The sequence below is a fragment of the Anguilla anguilla genome, chromosome 5 (assembly GCF_013347855.1).
Source record: "Anguilla anguilla isolate fAngAng1 chromosome 5, fAngAng1.pri, whole genome shotgun sequence".
NCBI classification, from domain to species: Eukaryota; Metazoa; Chordata; class Actinopteri; order Anguilliformes; family Anguillidae; genus Anguilla; species Anguilla anguilla.
In genome coordinates, this window is record NC_049205.1 from 42,402,517 (window position 1) to 42,421,485 (window position 18,969).

Sequence of the window (18,969 nt, forward strand, 5' to 3'; positions counted from 1 at the left end):
AAAAATTTAGGTACAATTACACAGTACACAATTAATCAGTTATACAATAACTAATCTTCTATTTTGCAGCCAATTACTTCATTTATGTTGCTGAACAAAATTTTAAAAAATCTATCTTGTAAAAGTAAAACATACCTATCTGAAGTACAAAAGAAAAAGAAAAAAAACAAATAACAAAAAAAAAACCACTAACTCAAGCATATGGCTCTACAATAGTACGCTGTGCCAAACTCTCATGGAAACAAATTGGTTGATGTTTGATACTGTGAGCATTTCTTTTCCCGGCCTTCAGTAAATCCACTTTGTTTGAGGCTAAAATGAGACACATCAATTATTTTCCCAAACCTAAGCACCAAAATAAAGACGGTTGCTGCAGGAGGTCACAAAGCTCTTTGATGATGGGCTATATGCTATAAATCCAGGAAATCACTGCTATGAGGGCAGCCACCCTACAGGCAGAATACAATAAATGAATAATCTTTATTTTTCTGGATGCTGACACTTCAGAGAAGCTAATGGCACTATTCATGGGAGAGTGTGCTCTGGGAGGCTGCCACTATAACGGGGCTTTGATTGCACTATTACAGAGATCAGACAGTCGGCTAATCAATCTGGACTTCCCAAGTGCACTGGAAAAGGTATAGCGCCTTTTGACGGGGAGGAGGGGGAATTACTGCAATGTCAAGCAGAGCCGCTGAAGTTATTTTCTCCATTTCATTTCTATTTTTTAAAAAAGGCTAGTCATGTGAGATGGAGATTTGCATGGATATTCTGGACATTGGTCTTTCTCTTACAGATGGACGTGACCTCAGTCCCCACATTAGATGATACGCTGGGCGAGAGATGGTTTCTTTAGCCATGGGGTGAATGGATGCAATAAGAACTGGATTGGCCGTGGACAAAAAGAGACAGCCTTCTGGATCAGTGTCTCACATGGGGAATGCTTTTATTACAAATATTGACACAATATAAAAAGATGCAATGTTTTGAGACTAAATACCTAGACACATCAAAACATTTACCACGCTGTAAAGCAAAAAAAAAAAAAAAAAAAAAGAAATATTCAGCCAAGTTGCTGCCCAAGATGCATTATGTAATTGTACTAATAGCAGGGCTAATAGCTAACAATGAAAATGTAAATAATTCATAATACTACATACTATGAATTATTTACATTTTCATTATTAGAATTTTAGAATTATTCCAGAAGGGTGGGCTAGAGGGTATTGTTCTTATTTTCAACAAAGCAATGCTTGTCAGTGTGGTAAAAATAAAAGCAATACATTTTATTTTTAAAGTTATTTTCATATCACAATCCTGGCAACACTATTAACAGCACACTATATATATATATATATATATATATATATATATATATATATATATAAATCCCTTCTGTCTACCTCATTTCATGTCGCCCTTCTGGTATAAAATCTGCTGGCTTCACATCACCCAGCCAGATGCTACACATTGGTGATGATGGTTGAGGTGAGTCACCCCCCATCTTGACTAGGAAACCTAAGAAACCATCTGTTGGAAATGGTGAAAAATAAGATAAATCACCTTCAGGTCATTTGCTTTGACTGCATTGGATGAGTGTTGGAATACCAGTGTGGGCAGTGTTATTTGTGGAGCTTTGCCAAGCCACTGTTTCTAATTCTGTTTCACGATGTGGGGAACTTTTCACAGACGCAAATAGACACCGAACACAAGTGTGTACGAATGCCGCACTGGGCTCGACTGTCCAGTCGGTGCAGGTGTTCTTTTGTTATTTGCAGAGATCAAGGTGACAAGAGAAAATACATTACCTTTAGAATTTATGCTTTTTGTTTTCTAATCTTCTAAGAGGCTCATGGAAAATGAGCCCTGCTTCCTTGTGTGGAAGCCTCAAATAATACTTGAGGGAAGAAAAACCCACCAGGTGTTGCCTTGAGAGTGTTACAGGAATAAGCGTGCCTCTGGTTGCAGATCAATTTCCCATTTAGGTAGCCCTGGAAAACACATGTACAATTGATTCAACTAAATTAAGAGTCCAAATAGAATATTGGACTTGTATCTGGTCAACACAATTTCTCCAATGATGTACATCTAATACCAAAGTCACAGATTTGTGTGAACATCTGAATTCTTCAACAATGATATACATTCTAACAATTTACGAAAAAGGCAATGCCAGGAGACAGAGTTTATGAATAGTATCTCCATTCATGATATATATTTGTAAAATAAGATGTAATTTATAAATGTTTCTTCAGTCTCAATAATCTATTGTATTTTACATGTAAACAGCTATGTTACACAAGCAAAGTCTGATTTCCTGGAATAAAATGTTTAATCAAAACAATGCTTTGCACTTATGTTGGGTGTAGCGTTAATTCTTTAGTCTCTACAGAGGATCAAGAAGTACAAGTTAGGCCTTGAAATAGAAAATCCCTTCAGCTGAACGTCACAAAATCTCTTTTCTTCCTGGTCTGTTTTTCATGTTTCAAATGGCTTTTATATTACTGCTACTTTACAACTGTCAGGGCTGAAGCAATTATTTAAGAATTAATAAGTTACAATAATTCCAATAATTGTTTGAAAAAACTCACCCCCATAATAATCTGGAACTGTGGCATGAACCTAGTGTTAAGTTAATGATTATCGGAATAAGATGTTTACATCAATCATGTCACAGTGAACACAAAATACTGGGATACTTAACATGACAATATTAATGTGCATGTAACTGCTATTGATGAAGATGGCCAAATTAAGCATTAATGTTTTGGGAGTGTAGTGGTCATCTTCGTGTTGTGCAGTGAACAAACTGTCACTGGCTCAATGACAGTAAAGTGCAAGGAGTTTAACAACACTGGGTAATTTGTGAAAGATCAACACAACATAGTAATCCTTTCTATAAATTAATTGACTGCAGATTTGTCTATGCCCTACTGTGGACAGCAGTTAGACTTGGTTTCTCCCCAACTCTTTTATGATTACTCCCAAAGTCTCACACTTGAGAACACACACACAAGCACACAGCCTCTCCATAGCACGCCCTGAAAGGTGGACGATGTCCGTTGCTTGTGTGAGTGTGTTCAGAACCAGGCAGCTTGGCCTACAGGACATAAATCTTCTCCAGCTTTATTCCCTCAAATCAGATCTGGCATCTCGCAGAGATAAGTAGAATTGGCTGGGTGATCCATCAGTGCCTGTGTGGTTCCCTGAAGACAGATGCATGTGGAGCTGAAGGTGGGTGAACTGTAGGGCGAGGGACGTGACAAGTGGCCCAGCTCCAGGGGAAACTCCTCGACCCTGATCAATAGCTACTTAATTCCCAGACAACCTTATTGAGACAGCCAAAGAAAAGTGCTAAACATTTAGAGGTTGAGACATTCAAAAAGAGATGAATTATTCATCGCCGCATGATGCATTGCTATTTCTATAGGATGCAAGATCATTGCCATCTGCCTCACTGAGATTCGGTACTTCCCGTTGTGATTCGTTAAAGTATAAACCTTCATTTTGATTGATGGCAGAATGTGGGAAAACTTCTCTTGGATGAGAAATTTGGTGCTTAATGTTGAAGTTGGTATGCATTTCCTTTAAGTTTTAAATTACATCCTACCACAACATGACAGTTCATTAACTTACTACTACTTGGTGTGTTATCTCTAATGTTAAGGCTCACATCACATTATACTTATTGCACAGCACAGTGAAAAGACAATGAAAACTTTTTTTCAGTGATCAGTGCAGATGCACACTTAGTGATGAGGGCACAGCCCCAGTTCTCCATGGCCCAGAGAATGATCTGAAGCTGACAAACATTATATAATTATGAATTTTAAAAGCACAATTACACTGTACATTCATAGTTCATATCACAAAGAGTGGAGAATAAGCAAAACCGCTATATTCAGGGAACCAAATTAGAACCAAAAACTACTGTTCTGGGTCATATTACTACACTGTTGTCAGAAGAAGTCTTCTCCCGGGGATCAAAAGGCCACACGTAATTTTTTTTTTAAAAACTCCCTAATGGAAAAGCAGTTCCTGGTATGTATACATGCACTAAATGGCCAAAAGTATATGGCCACCTGACATCCAACATCTCATCCAAAATTATGGGCATTAATATGGAGTTGGTCCACCCTTTGCTGCTATAACAACCTCCACTCTTCTGGGAAGTTTTTATACTACAGTAGATGTTGGAGTATTGCTGCAGGGATCTGCTTCCATTCAGCCAAATAGCATTAGTGAGGTCGGGCACCGATTTGGTCTGGCTCGCAGTTGGCTTTCCAACTGATCCCAAAGGTGGTGGATGGGGTTGAGGTCAGGGGTCTGTGCAGGGCAGTCAAGTTCTTCCATATCGATCTCGACAAAACCATTTCTATATGGATTTCACTGTATGTCTGGAAGGATTGATATGCAGAAACAGAAGGGCCTTCCCCAAACTGTTGCAACAAAGTTGGAGGCACAGAATCGTCTAGAATGTCATCCATTAAGATCTACCTTCACTGGAACTAAGGGGCCTAGCCCAAACCACAAAAAACAACCCCAGACCAAGTGGTGTTCAAATACTTTTGGTCATAGAGTGTACCACTGTCAGATCAAGCTCATTTTAGGTGAAACGTGTCAGCAGTCTCATGTAACTAATTAAACAACTCATTTTATATTACATTGTAAGCCTGGATAAATGAAATGTACTCCTGCTATGCACTTGCATGGTATTATGAGAAACAATTTGAGACAACAATGACATCTGTAGTCCCCAGAATCTATATTTGTAGCTTCTTGATTCAAGGGCAGTGATGTAACAAGAGACTTTAAGAGATGGGGCAGACATCACATTAAGTAGTCGAGCCAGCCCATCTTTAAAAAGCTCTTGATTGTAATTTACCTTAAGTCATTGGTAATCTAACCTCCAATCGCAGAAACTGGGAGTACATAAACAACAACCAATAGATCAATTTATGAAAACTGAGGGAGACTGATGACTAATTCAAGGCGTGAATTGCATATGCCCACAATTGAACCAGGAGTTTAAATGACCTCATACATATTATTTTGCATTTGAATAATAGTATTCGTGACATTTACCTTGTTTTCCATCAATTTAAAATGTTAAAATGGGTTTTCTGATGTTTTCAATGGCTTCAATTAGGGTTTAGGGCTCAAACTAGGGTTCAGCTAGGGTTAGGGTTAGGAAAACGGTAAGTCTGAGGGTTGAGGCAAGTATACGGTTGTGTTTAGCAGCTTGAAGAAAGGTTAGGACATGGGTTTGTTAATGATTTTGAATGAACCAAAAAAATTTTCTAGTAGCATGTGTACCTATGACTATACAAATGGTGTAATAAATGCATGTTTTTTTAGGGAGAATATTTTTGTTTTTTAAATGACCTCATACATATTATTTTTCATTTGTATTATTGTATTTATGATATTTACCTTGTTTTCCATCAATTTGAAATGGGTTTTCTGATGTTTTCATAGGTACCAATGGCTTCACTTAGGGTTTAGGGCTCAAACTAGGGTTCAGCTAGGGTTAGGGTTAGGAAAACGGTAAGTCTGAGGGTTGAGGCAAGTATACGGTTGTGTTTAGCAGCTTGAAGAAAGGTTAGGACATGGGTTTGTTAATGATTTTAAATGAACCAAAAAAATTTTCTAGTAGCATGTGTACCTATGACTATACAAATGGTGTAATAAATGCATGTTTTTTTAGGGAGAATATTTTTGTTTTTTAAATGACCTCATACATATTATTTTGTATTTGTATTATTGTATTTATGATATTTACCTTGTTTTCCATCAATTTGAAATGGGTTTTCTGATGTTTTCATAGGTACCAATGGCTTCACTTAGGGTTTAGGGCTCAAACTAGGGTTCAGCTAGGGTTAGGGTTAGGAAAACGGTAAGTCTGAGGGTTGAGGAAAGTTTACGGTTGTGTTTAGCAGGTTGAAGAAAGGTTAGGACATAGGTTTGTTAATGATTTTGAATGAACCAAAAAATTTCTCTAGTAGCATGTGTACCTATGACCATACAAAATGTCTAATAAATGCATGTTTTTTTAGGGAGAACACCCTTGTTTTTTAATTGACCATATAGATATTATTTTGTATTTGTACTGTCTTCATGATATTTACCTTGTTTTCCATCAATTTGAAATGGGTTTTCTGATGTTTTCATAGGGTTTAGGGCTCAAACTAGGGTTCAGCTAGGGTTAGGGTTAGGAAAACGGTAAGTCTGAGGGTTGAGGCAAGTATACGGTTGTGTTTAGCAGCTTGAAGAAAGGTTAGGACATGGGTTTGTTAATGATTTTGAATGAACCAAGAAATGTCTCTAGTAGCATGTGTACCTATGACTATACAAAAGGTCTAATAAATGCATGTTTTTTTAGGGAGAAAATTTTGGTTTTTTAAATGACCTCATACATATTATTTTGTATTTGTATTATTGTATTTATGATATTTACCTTGTTTTCCATCAATTTGAAATGGGTTTTCTGATGTTTTCATAGGTACCAATGGCTTCACTTAGGGTTTAGGGCTCAAACTAGGGTTCAGCTAGGGTTAGGGTTAGGAAAACGGTAAGTCTGAGGATTGAGGCAAGTATACGGTTGTGTTTAGCAGCTTGAAGAAAGGTTAGGACATGGGTTTGTTAATGATTTTGAATGAACCAAAAAATGTCTCTAGTAGCATGTGTACCTATGACTATACAAATGGTGTAATAAATGCATGTTTTTTTAGGGAGAATATTTTTGTTTTTTAAATGACCTCATACATATTATTTTGCATTTGTATTATTGTATTTATGATATTTACCTTGTTTTCCATCAATTTGAAATGGGTTTTCTGATGTTTTCATAGGTACCAATGGCTTCACTTAGGGTTTAGGGCTCAAACTAGGGTTCAGCTAGGGTTAGGGTTAGGAAAACGGTAAGTCTGAGGGTTGAGGAAAGTTTACGGTTGTGTTTAGCAGCTTGAAGAAAGGTTAGGACATGGGTTTGTTAATGATTTTGAATGAACCAAAAAATTTCTCTAGTAGCATGTGTACCTATGACCATACAAAATGTCTAATAAATGCATGTTTTTTTAGGGAGAACACTTTTGTTTTTTAATTGACCATATAGATATTATTTTGTATTTGTACTGTCTTCATGATATTTACCTTGTTTTCCATCAATTTGAAATGGGTTTTCTGATGTTTTCATAGGTACCAATGGCTTCACTTAGGGTTTAGGGCTCAAACTAGGGTTCAGCTAGGGTTAGGGTTAGGAAAACGGTAAGTCTGAGGGTTGAGGCAAGTATACGGTTGTGTTTAGCAGCTTGAAGAAAGGTTAGGACATGGGTTTGTTAATGATTTTGAATGAACCAAAAAATGTCTCTAGTAGCATGTGTACCTATGACTATACAAAAGGTCTAATAAATGCATGTTTTTTTAGGGAGAAAATTTTGGTTTTTTAAATGACCTCATACATATTATTTTGTATTTGTATTATTGTATTTATGATATTTACCTTGTTTTCCATCAATTTGAAATGGGTTTTCTGATGTTTTCATAGGTACCAATGGCTTCACTTAGGGTTTAGGGCTCAAACTAGGGTTCAGCTAGGGTTAGGGTTAGGAAAACGGTAAGTCTGAGGATTGAGGCAAGTATACGGTTGTGTTTAGCAGCTTGAAGAAAGGTTAGGACATGGGTTTGTTAATGATTTTGAATGAACCAAAAAATGTCTCTAGTAGCATGTGTACCTATGACTATACAAATGGTGTAATAAATGCATGTTATTTTAGGGAGAATTTTTTTGTTTTTTAAATGACCTCATACATATTATTTTGTATTTGTATTATTGTATTCATGATATTTACCTTGTTTTCCATCAATTTGAAATGGGTTTTCTGATGTTTTCATAGGTACCAATGGCTTCACTTAGGGTTTAGGGCTCAAACTAGGGTTCAGCTAGGGTTAGGGTTAGGAAAACGGTAAGTCTGAGGGTTGAGGCAAGTATACGGTTGTGTTTAGCAGCTTGAAGAAAGGTTAGGACATGGGTTTGTTAATGATTTTGAATGAACCAAAAAATGTCTCTAGTAGCATGTGTACCTATGACTATACAAAATGTCTAATAAATGCATGTTTTTTTAGGGAGAAAATTTTGGTTTTTTAAATGACCTCATACATATTATTTTGTATTTGTATTATTGTATTTATGATATTTACCTTGTTTTCCATCAATTTGAAATGGGTTTTCTGATGTTTTCATAGGTACCAATGGCTTCACTTAGGGTTTAGGGCTCAAACTAGGGTTCAGCTAGGGTTAGGGTTAGGAAAACGGTAAGTCTGAGGATTGAGAAAAGTTCACGGTTGTGTTTAGCAGCTTGAAGAAAGGTTAGGACATAGGTTTGTTAATGATTTTGAATGAACCAAAAAAATTATATACTAGCATGTGTACCTATGACTATACAAATGGTGTAATAAATGCATGTTCTTTTAGGGAGAATATTTTTGTTTTTTAAATGACCTCATACATATTATTTTGTATTTGTATTATTGTCTTCATGATATTTACCTTGTTTTCCATCAATTTGAAATGGGTTTTCTGATGTTTTCATAGGTACCAATGGCTTCACTTAGGGTTTAGGGCTCAAACTAGGGTTCAGCTAGGGTTAGGGTTAGGAAAACGGTAAGTCTGAGGGTTGAGGCAAGTATACGGTTGTGTTTAGCAGCTTGAAGAAAGGTTAGGACATGGGTTTGTTAATGATTTTGAATGAACCAAAAAATTTCTCTAGTAGCATGTGTACCTATGACCATACAAAATGTCTAATAAATGCATGTTTTTTTAGGGAGAATATTTTTGTTTTTTAAATGACCTCATACATATTATTTTTCATTTGTATTATTGTATTTATGATATTTACCTTGTTTTCCATCAATTTGAAATGGGTTTTCTGATGTTTTCATAGGTACCAATGGCTTCACTTAGGGTTTAGGGCTCAAACTAGGGTTCAGCTAGGGTTAGGGTTAGGAAAACGGTAAGTCTGAGGGTTGAGGAAAGTTTACGGTTGTGTTTAGCAGCTTGAAGAAAGGTTAGGACATAGGTTTGTTAATGATTTTGAATGAACCAAAAAATTTCTCTAGTAGCAAGTGTACCTATGACCATACAAATGGTGTAATAAATGCATGTTTTTTTAGGGAGAATATTTTTGTTTTTTAAATGACCTCATACATATTATTTTTCATTTGTATTATTGTCTTCATGATATTTACCTTGTTTTCCGTCAAATTGAAATGGGTTTTCTGATGTTTTCATAGGTACCAATGGCTTCACTTAGGGTTTAGGGCTCAAACTAGGGTTCAGCTAGGGTTAGGGTTAGGAAAACGGTAAGTCTGAGGGTTGAGGCAAGTTCACGGTTGTGTTTAGCAGCTTGAAGAAAGGTTAGGACATGGGTTTGTTAATGATTTTGAATGAACCAAAAAATTTCTCTAGTAGCATGTGTACCTATGACCATACAAAATGTCTAATAAATGCATGTTTTTTTAGGGAGAACACTCTTGTTTTTTAATTGACCATATAGATATTATTTTGTATTTGTACTGTCTTCATGATATTTACCTTGTTTTCCATCAATTTGAAATGGGTTTTCTGATGTTTTCATAGGTACCAATGGCTTCACTTAGGGTTTAGGGCTCAAACTAGGGTTCAGCTAGGGTTAGGGTTAGGAAAACGGTAAGTCTGAGGGTTGAGGCAAGTATACGGTTGTGTTTAGCAGCTTGAAGAAAGGTTAGGACATGGGTTTGTTAATGATTTTGAATGAACCAAAAAATTTCTCTAGTAGCATGTGTACCTATGACTATACAAAATGTCTAATAAATGCATGTTTTTTTAGGGAGAACACTTTTGTTTTTTAATTGACCATATAGATATTATTTTGTATTTGTACTGTCTTCATGATATTTACCTTGTTTTCCATCAATTTGAAATGGGTTTTCTGATGTTTTCATAGGTACCAATGGCTTCACTTAGGGTTTAGGGCTCAAACTAGGGTTCAGCTAGGGTTAGGGTTAGGAAAACGGTAAGTCTGAGGGTTGAGGAAAGTTTACGGTTGTGTTTAGCAGGTTGAAGAAAGGTTAGGACATAGGTTTGTTAATGATTTTGAATGAACCAAAAAATTTCTCTAGTAGCAAGTGTACCTATGACCATACAAATGGTGTAATAAATGCATTATTTTTCAGAGAGAATATATTTGTTTTTTAAATGACCTCATACATATTATTTTGTATTTGTATTATTGTCTTCATGATATTTACCTTGTATTCCATAAATTATAAATGGGTTTTCTGATGTTTTCATAGGGCTTAGGGCTCAAACTAGGGTTCAGCTAGGGTTAGGGTTAGGAAAACGGTAAGTCTGAGGGTTGAGGAAAGTTTACGGTTGTGTTTAGCAGGTTGAAGAAAGGTTAGGACATAGGTTTGTTAATGATTTTGAATGAACCAAAAAATTTCTCTAGTAGCAAGTGTACCTATGACCATACAAATGGTGTAATAAATGCATGATTTTTAAGAGAGAATATATTTGTTTTTTAAATGACCTCATACATATTATTTTGTATTTGTATTATTGTCTTCATGATATTTACCTTGTATTCCATAAATTATAAATGGGTTTTCTGATGTTTTCATAGGTAGCAATGGCTTCAATTAGGGTTTAGGGCTCAAACTAGGGTTCAGCTAGGGTTAGGGTTAGGAAAACGGTAAGTCTGAGGGTTGAGGCAAGTATACGGTTGTGTTTAGCAGCTTGAAGAAAGGTTAGGACATAGGTTTGTTAATGATTTTGAATGAACCAAAAAATGTCTCTAGTAGCATGTGTACCTATGACCATACAAATGGTGTAATAAATGCATGATTTTTAAGAGAGAATATATTTGTTTTTTAAATGACCTCATACATATTATTTTGTATTTGTATTATTGTCTTCATGATATTTACCTTGTTTTCCATCAATTTGAAATGGGTTTTCTGATGTTTTCATAGGTACCAATGGCTTCACTTAGGGTTTAGGGCTCAAACTAGGGTTCAGCTAGGGTTAGGGTTAGGAAAACGGTAAGTCTGAGGGTTGAGGCAAGTATACGGTTGTGTTTAGCAGCTTGAAGAAAGGTTAGGACATGGGTTTGTTAATGATTTTGAATGAACCAAAAAATTTCTCTAGTAGCATGTGTACCTATGACTATACAAAATGTCTAATAAATGCATGTTTTTTTAGGGAGAAAATTTTGGTTTTTTAAATGACCTCATACATATTATTTTGTATTTGTATTATTGTCTTCATGATATTTACTTTGTTTTCCGTCAATTTGAAATGGGTTTTCTGATGTTTTCATAGGTACCAATGGCTTCACTTAGGGTTTAGGGCTCAAACTAGGGTTCAGCTAGGGTTAGGGTTAGGAAAACGGTAAGTCTGAGGGTTGAGGCAAGTATACGGTTGTGTTTAGCAGCTTGAAGAAAGGTTAGGACATGGGTTCGTTAATGATTTTGAATGAACCAAAAAATTTCTCTAGTAGCATGTGTATCGATGACCATACAAAATGTCTAATAAATGCATGTTTTTTTAGGGAGAATATTTTTGTTTTTTAAATGACCTCATACATATTATTTTTCATTTGTATTATTGTATTTATGATATTTACCTTGTTTTCCATCAATTTGAAATGGGTTTTCTGATGTTTTCATAGGTACCAATGGCTTCACTTAGGGTTTAGGGCTCAAACTAGGGTTCAGCTAGGGTTAGGGTTAGGAAAACGGTAAGTCTGAGGGTTGAGGAAAGTTTACGGTTGTGTTTAGCAGGTTGAAGAAAGGTTAGGACATAGGTTTGTTAATGATTTTGAATGAACCAAAAAATTTCTCTAGTAGCAAGTGTACCTATGACCATACAAATGGTGTAATAAATGCATGATTTTTAAGAGAGAATATATTTGTTTTTTAAATGACCTCATACATATTATTTTGTATTTGTATTATTGTCTTCATGATATTTACCTTGTATTCCATAAATTATAAATGGGTTTTCTGATGTTTTCATAGGTAGCAATGGCTTCAATTAGGGTTTAGGGCTCAAACTAGGGTTCAGCTAGGGTTAGGGTTAGGAAAACGGTAAGTCTGAGGGTTGAGGAAAGTTTACGGTTGTGTTTAGCAGCTTGAAGAAAGGTTAGGACATAGGTTTGTTAATGATTTTGAATGAACCAAAAAATGTCTCTAGTAGCATGTGTACCTATGACCATACAAATGGTGTAATAAATGCATGATTTTTAAGAGAGAATATATTTGTTTTTTAAATGACCTCATACATATTATTTTGTATTTGTATTATTGTCTTCATGATATTTACCTTGTATTCCATAAATTATAAATGGGTTTTCTGATGTTTTCATAGGGCTTAGGGCTCAAACTAGGGTTCAGCTAGGGTTAGGGTTAGGAAAACGGTAAGTCTGAGGGTTGAGGAAAGTTTACGGTTGTGTTTAGCAGGTTGAAGAAAGGTTAGGACATAGGTTTGTTAATGATTTTGAATGAACCAAAAAATTTCTCTAGTAGCAAGTGTACTATGACCATACAAATGGTGTAATAAATGCATGATTTTTAAGAGAGAATATATTTGTTTTTTAAATGACCTCATACATATTATTTTGTATTTGTATTATTGTCTTCATGATATTTACCTTGTATTCCATAAATTATAAATGGGTTTTCTGATGTTTTCATAGGTAGCAATGGCTTCAATTAGGGTTTAGGGCTCAAACTAGGGTTCAGCTAGGGTTAGGGTTAGGGTTAGGAAAACGGTAAGTCTGAGGGTTGAGGCAAGTTTACGGTTGTGTTTAGCAGCTTGAAGAAAGGTTAGGACATAGGTTTGTTAATGATTTTGAATGAACCAAAAAATGTCTCTAGTAGCATGTGTACCTATGACCATACAAATGGTGTAATAAATGCATGATTTTTAAGAGAGAATATATTTGTTTTTTAAATGACCTCATACATATTATTTTGTATTTGTATTATTGTCTTCATGATATTTACCTTGTTTTCCGTCAAATTGAAATGGGTTTTCTGATGTTTTCATAGGTACCAATCGCTTGAATTAGGGTTTAGGGCTCAAACTACGGTTCAGCTAGGGTTAGGGTTAGGAAAACGGTAAGTCTGAGGGTTGAGGCAAGTATACGGTTGTGTTTAGCAGCTTGAAGAAAGGTTAGGACATGGGTTTGTTAATGATTTTGAATGAACCAAAAAAATTTTCTAGTAGCATGTGTACCTATGACTATACAAAATGTCTAATAAATGCATGTTTTTTTAGGGAGAATATTTTTGTTTTTTAAATGACCTCATACATATTATTTTGTATTTGTATTATTGTATTTATGATATTTACCTTGTTTTCCATCAATTTGAAATGGGTTTTCTGATGTTTTCATAGGGCTTAGGGCTCAAACTAGGGTTCAGCTAGGGTTAGGGTTAGGAAAACGGTAAGTCTGAGGGTTGAGGAAAGTTTACGGTTGTGTTTAGCAGGTTGAAGAAAGGTTAGGACATAGGTTTGTTAATGATTTTGAATGAACCAAAAAATTTCTCTAGTAGCAAGTGTACCTATGACCATACAAATGGTGTAATAAATGCATGATTTTTAAGAGAGAATATATTTGTTTTTTAAATGACCTCATACATATTATTTTGTATTTGTATTATTGTCTTCATGATATTTACCTTGTTTCCAGTCAAATTGAAATGGGTTTTCTGATGTTTTCATAGGTACCAATCGCTTGAATTAGGGTTTAGGGCTCAAACTAGGGTTCAGCTAGGGTTAGGGTTAGGAAAACGGTAAGTCTGAGGGTTGAGGCAAGTATACGGTTGTGTTTAGCAGCTTGAAGAAAGGTTAGGACATGGGTTTGATAATGATTTTGAATGAACCAAAAAAATTTTCTAGTAGCATGTGTACCTATGACTATACAAAATGTCTAATAAATGCATGTTTTTTTAGGGAGAAAATTTTGGTTTTTTAAATGACCTCATACATATTATTTTGTATTTGTATTATTGTCTTCATGATATTTACCTTGTATTCCATAAATTATAAATGGGTTTTCTGATGTTTTCATAGGTAGCAATGGCTTCAATTAGGGTTTAGGGCTCAAACTAGGGTTCAGCTAGGGTTAGGGTTAGGAAAACGGTAAGTCTGAGGGTTGAGGCAAGTTCACGGTTGTGTTTAGCAGCTTGAAGAAAGGTTAGGACATAGGTTTGTTAATGATTTTGAATGAACCAAAAAATGTCTCTAGTAGCATGTGTACCTATGACTATACAAAATGTCTAATAAATGCATGTTTTTTTAGGGAGAATATTTTTGTTTTTTAAATGACCTCATACATATTATTTTTCATTTGTATTATTGTATTTATGATATTTACCTTGTTTTCCATCAATTTGAAATGGGTTTTCTGATGTTTTCATAGGGCTTAGGGCTCAAACTAGGGTTCAGCTAGGGTTAGGGTTAGGAAAACGGTAAGTCTGAGGGTTGAGAAAAGTTTACGGTTGTGTTTAGCAGGTTGAAGAAAGGTTAGGACATGGGTTTGTTAATGATTTTGAATGAACCAAAAAATTTCTCTAGTAGCAAGTGTACTTATGACCATACAAATGGTGTAATAAATGCATGATTTTTAAGAGAGAATATATTTGTTTTTTAAATGACCTCATACATATTATTTTGTATTTGTATTATTGTCTACATGATATTTACCTTGTATTCCATAAATTATAAATGGGTTTTCTGATGTTTTCATAGGGCTTAGGGCTCAAACTAGGGTTCAGCTAGGGTTAGGGTTAGGAAAACGGTAAGTCTGAGGGTTGAGAAAAGTTTACGGTTGTGTTTAGCAGGTTGAAGAAAGGTTAGGACATAGGTTTGTTAATGATTTTGAATGAACCAAAAAATTTCTCTAGTAGCAAGTGTACTTATGACCATACAAATGGTGTAATAAATGCATGATTTTTAAGAGAGAATATATTTGTTTTTTAAATGACCTCATACATATTATTTTGTATTTGGATTATTGTCTTCATGATATTTACCTTGTATTCCATAAATTATAAATGGGTTTTCTGATGTTTTCATAGGTAGCAATGGCTTCAATTAGGGTTTAGGGCTCAAACAAGGGTTCAGCTAGGGTAAGGGTTAGGAAAACGGTAAGTCTGAGGGTTGAGGAAAGTTTACGGTTGTGTTTAGCAGCTTGAAGAAAGGTTAGGACATAGGTTTGTTAATGATTTTGAATGAACCAAAAAATGTCTCTAGTAGCATGTGTACCTACGACCATACAAATGGTGTAATAAATGCATGTTTTTTTAGGGAGAAAATTTTGGTTTCTTAAATGACCTCATACATATTATTTTGTATTTTTATTATTGTCTTCATGATATTTACCTTGTTTTCCGTCAAATTGAAATGGGTTTTCTGATGTTTTCATAGGTACCAATCGCTTGAATTAGGGTTTAGGGCTCAAACTAGGGTTCAGCTAGGGTTAGGGTTAGGAAAACGGTAAGTCTGAGGGTTGAGAAAAGTTTACGGTTGTGTTTAGCAGGTTGAAGAAAGGTTAGGACATGGGTTTGTTAATGATTTTGAATGAACCAAAAAATTTCTCTAGTAGCAAGTGTACTTATGACCATACAAATGGTGTAATAAATGCATGATTTTTAAGAGAGAATATATTTGTTTTTTAAATGACCTCATACATATTATTTTGTATTTGTATTATTGTCTTCATGATATTTTATTTTGTTTTCCGTCAATTTGAAATGGGTTTTCTGATGTTTTCATAGGTACCAATGGCTTCACTTAGGGTTTAGGGCTCAAACTAGGGTTCAGCTAGGGTTAGGGTAAGGAAAACGGTAAGTCTGAGGGTTGAGGCAAGTATACGGTTGTGTTTAGCAGCTTGAAGAAAGGTTAGGACATGGGTTCGTTAATGATTTTGAATGAACCAAACAATTTCTCTAGTAGCATGTGTACCGATGACCATACAAAATGTCTAATAAATGCATGTTTTTTTAGGGAGAATATTTTTGTTTTTTAAATGGCCTCATACATATTATTTTCCATTTGTATTATTGTATTTATGATATTTACCTTGTTTTCCATCAATTTGAAATGGGTTTTCTGATGTTTTCATAGGGCTTAGGGCTCAAACTAGGGTTCAGCTAGGGTTAGGGTTAGGAAAACGGTAAGTCTGAGGGTTGAGAAAGGTTTACGGTTGTGTTTAGCAGGTTGAAGAAAGGTTAGGGCATAGGTTTGTTAATGATTTTGAATGAACCAAAAAATTTCTCTAGTAGCAAGTGTACCTATGACCATACAAATGGTGTAATAAATGCATGATTTTTAAGAGAGAATATATTTGTTTTTTAAATGACCTCATACATATTTTGTATTTGTATTATTGTCTACATGATATTTACCTTGTATTCCATAAATTATAAATGGGTTTTCTGATGTTTTCATAGGGCTTAGGGCTCAAACTAGGGTTCAGCTAGGGTTAGGGTTAGGAAAACGGTAAGTCTGAGGGTTGAGGAAAGTTTACGGTTGTGTTTAGCAGGTTGAAGAAAGGTTAGGACATAGGTTTGTTAATGATTTTGAATGAACCAAAAAATTTCTCTAGTAGCAAGTGTACTTATGACCATACAAATGGTGTAATAAATGCATGATTTTTAAGAGAGAATATATTTGTTTTTTAAATGACCTCATACATATTATTTTGTATTTGTATTATTGTCTTCATGATATTTACCTTGTATTCCATAAATTATAAATGGGTTTTCTGATGTTTTCATAGGTAGCAATGGCTTCAATTAGGGTTTAGGGCTCAAACTAGGGTTCAGCTAGGGTTAGGGTTAGGAAAACGGTAAGTCTGAGGGTTGAGGAAAGTTTACGGTTGTGTTTAGCAGCTTGAAGAAAGGTTAGGACATAGGTTTGTTAATGATTTTGAATGAACCAAAAAATGTCTCTAGTAGCATGTGTACCTATGACCATACAAATGGTGTAATAAATGCATGATTTTTAAGAGAGAATATATTTGTTTTTTAAATGACCTCATACATATTATTTTGTATTTGTATTATTGTCTACATGATATTTACCTTGTATTCCATAAATTATAAATGGGTTTCCTGATGTTTTCATAGGGCTTAGGGCTCAAACTAGGGTTCAGCTAGGGTTAGGGTTAGGAAAACGGTAAGTCTGAGGGTTGAGAAAAGTTTACGGTTGTGTTTAGCAGCTTGAAGAAAGGTTAGGACATAGGTTTGTTAATGATTTTGAATGAACCAAAAGATTTCTCTAGTAGCAAGTGTACTTATGACCATACAAATGGTGTAATAAATGCATGATTTTTAAGAGAGAATATATTTGTTTTTTAAATGACCTCATACATATTATTTTGTATTTGTATTATTGTCTTCATGATATTTACCTTGTATTCCATAAATTATAAATGGGTTTTCTGATGTTTTCATAGGTAGCAATGGCTTCAATTAGGGTTTAGGGCTCAAACTAGGGTTCAGCTAGGGTAAGGGTTAGGAAAACGGTAAGTCTGAGGGTTGAGGAAAGTTTACGGTTGTGTTTAGCAGCTTGAAGAAAGGTTAGGACATAGGTTTGTTAATGATTTTGAATGAACCAAAAAATGTCTCTAGTAGCATGTGTACCTACGACCATACAAATGGTGTAATAAATGCATGATTTTTAAGAGAGAATATATTTGTTTTTTAAATGACCTCATACATATTATTTTGTATTTGTATTATTGTCTTCATGATATTTACCTTGTTTTCCGTCAAATTGAAATGGGTTTTCTGATGTTTTCATAGGTACCAATCGCTTGAATTAGGGTTTAGGGCTCAAACTAGGGTTCAGCTAGGGTTAGGGTTAGGAAAACGGTAAGTCTGAGGGTTGAGGCAAGTATACGGTTGTGTTTAGCAGCTTGAAGAAAGGTTAGGAGATGGGTTTGATAATGATTTTGAATGAACCAAAAAAATTTTCTAGTAGCATGTGTACCTATGACTATACAAAATGTCTAATAAATGCATGTTTTTTTAGGGAGAATATTTTTGTTTTTTAAATGACCTCATACATATTATTTTCCATTTGTATTATTGTATTTATGATATTTACCTTGTTTTCCATCAATTTACCTATGACCATACAAATGGTGTAATAAATGCATGATTTTTAAGAGAGAATATATTTGTTTTTTAAATGACCTCATACATATTATTTTGTATTTGTATTATTGTCTTCATGATATTTACCTTGTTTTCCGTGAAATTGAAATGGGTTTTCTGATGTTTTCATAGGTACCAATCGCTTGAATTAGGGTTTAGGGCTCAAACTAGGGTTCAGCTAGGGTTAGGGTTAGGAAAACGGTAAGTCTGAGGGTTGAGGCAAGTATACGGTTGTGTTTAGCAGCTTGAAGAAAGGTTAGGAGATGGGTTTGATAATGATTTTGAATGAACCAAAAAAATTTTCTAGTAGCATGTGTACCTATGACTATACAAAATGTCTAATAAATGCATGTTTTTTTAGGGAGAAAATTTTGGTTTCTTAAATGACCTCATACATATTATTTTGTATTTTTATTATTGTCTTCATGATATTTACCTTGTATTCCATAAATTATAAATGGGTTTTCTGATGTTTTCATAGGTAGCAATGGCTTCAATTAGGGTTTAGGGCTCAAACTAGGGTTCAGCTAGGGTTAGGGTTAGGAAAACGGTAAGTCTGAGGGTTGAGGAAAGTTTACGGTTGTGTTTAGCAGCTTGAAGAAAGGTTAGGACATAGGTTTGTTAATGATTTTGAATGAACCAAAAAATGTCTCTAGTAGCATGTGTACCTATGACTATACAAAATGTCTAATAAATGCATGTTTTTTTAGGGAGAATATTTTTGTTTTTTAAATGACCTCATACATATTATTTTCCATTTGT

General features: G+C 34.7%; 1 long non-coding RNA gene across 3 annotated transcripts in view; it reads right to left on the reverse strand.

The window, feature by feature from the left end:
- LOC118227178 overlaps nucleotides 1–18,969 on the reverse strand; it is a 133,445-nt gene that overhangs the window by 32,874 nt on the left and 81,602 nt on the right. For all 3 annotated transcript variants that reach the window (XR_004765193.1, XR_004765192.1, XR_004765194.1), the window contains exon 3: nucleotides 1,919–1,991. This is a non-coding gene — a long non-coding RNA (uncharacterized LOC118227178). The remainder of the gene's footprint in view (nucleotides 1–1,918; nucleotides 1,992–18,969) is intronic.